The 1,698-nt window shown below is 38.7% G+C and overlaps 1 pseudogene; it reads left to right on the top strand.

Annotated features, from left to right (window-relative positions):
• The window catches only part of LOC102004631, a 12,122-nt pseudogene that overhangs the window by 5,112 nt on the left and 5,312 nt on the right, over nucleotides 1–1,698 (top strand).

Raw genomic sequence — 1,698 nt, 5'->3', positions numbered from 1 at the left:
TAAAACCTATGAACCCAAATAAATATCTCTTCCTTTAAATTGTGAGCACTGGGTATATTATTCTAGCACTGAGAAAATGACTAAGATAGATTTTGATACCAGGAGTGGGGTCATTGTTGTGTTTGTACCTGACCATAGGGTACCTGACTTTTTAACCAAAGTTAAAAAACCTTTGTAGTTGGTTTATGGGAGTTATAAAAGTTTGGAGATGCCAGCTAGACAGGTCCCAGAGTGATATAACCTGAGCTTGATGGGAGATTCTGGTCACAACTCAGAAGACCGGAATGCTTATAGAAACGCAGATCATAAAGGCCTGGCTCAGGAGCTTTTAACTGAGAACAAGGACTTTATTAGCAGTTGAATTCAAGGCCATGTGTGTTACACTGTGGCAGAAAATCTGTCTACACTTTGCCCATGTCCTGAGACGTTATGATAACCTAAATTAAATGTAATGGACTAATCGTTCTGGCAGTTGAAATTTCAAAACAATGGAACATGCAGGCCTTGGCTAGGTACAGTTAGCTACATTTAACCATACTAACTTAACAATCAGGACCAAAGAGTAGAGCTAAATAATTTCACAAATTTTGCTGGTGGACAGAAAGCAAGTGCCTATAAATTTGAGGCCTATGAAATTAGCAGCCACAAATTTGAGGCAAAAAATCACAGCTGATGAAAAAGTTAGCATTAAAAAGAAGCCAAGTACTCCATATTAGGACAATAGAAACGATGCATTGAGGGCATTTCAGAAATCAGCAATATCCCCCTCATCTCTAATTCAAGGGTTAGATGGTAAAGATAAACTCCTTTAAAAGACTCTGAACAGAGAGCAGCAAGGTGTCCTGCTTGAGAAGGACCACCTAGGACATTGGTTCTCTAGCATTCCTTTCACTATAATCAGACACCCAGGCACTTAGAGACCTCTACAGCCACAATGTGAGTGAGCCTACCTACTGTTCCAGCTGGAAGCAAATGTTGGTGTCATCCACATGGTGCTAGCTTTATGGGTATGCAAAATGCAAGAGTTGTGGAGTCAGACGCTTCCACACAGATTTCTAAGCAGAGCTCGTGGGGGACAGACATGGAGCTGTGAGAGCGAAGCTAAAGGTTCACTGGAGACTCCAGGAAGTTGAAAAAGCCAAAAACATGGATTATTTGCTGAGGAAAACTACAGGCAGTGAGTAGAAGCTACCACAAGAGAAAAACCTCCCACCACAACTTGCTCTGGGAGCTAAGCATGGAATTACAGGATTTAATATTTGCCCTGCTGGGCTTTGTTTCTGCTCTGGTTCTGCTCTTTCCTATCTTCCTCTTTCTCCCTTTTAGAATCTGTAGGTTTAGCCTATGCCTCTGTAACTTGGCAGTGTTTAACTTTCTTTTTTTATTCTATGGAAGCATAAAACAAAATTTCATAGCAAAATCATAAGAGAATAACAATAATTAATGCACTGCATATCATCTTCCAAAGAGTTATTTAGAGTGCAAGACATAGACAAAAATGTTTGCAAAGGAGAAAGAAACAAGTTAATGGGACAAAATTTTCTTTTAAGTGAACTAGGAGACTCTAGTTGTGCAAATATGAAACACATTAGCCTATGTATTCAAATATTTTGGATACATGGAATAGTTAATTTGGGGAAGTATTTGAACTTCTTCCTACTTCCTCTTTATCTTCTTTTTTTTTTTTTTTTTTTTTTT

This window comes from Chinchilla lanigera, unplaced genomic scaffold (assembly GCF_000276665.1).
Source record: "Chinchilla lanigera isolate Chin_1 unplaced genomic scaffold, ChiLan1.0 scaffold00031, whole genome shotgun sequence".
In the NCBI taxonomy this organism is placed as follows: domain Eukaryota; kingdom Metazoa; phylum Chordata; class Mammalia; order Rodentia; family Chinchillidae; genus Chinchilla; species Chinchilla lanigera.
Note: the sequence above shows the minus strand (reverse complement) of the source record. Positions and strands in the feature narration are given on the sequence as shown.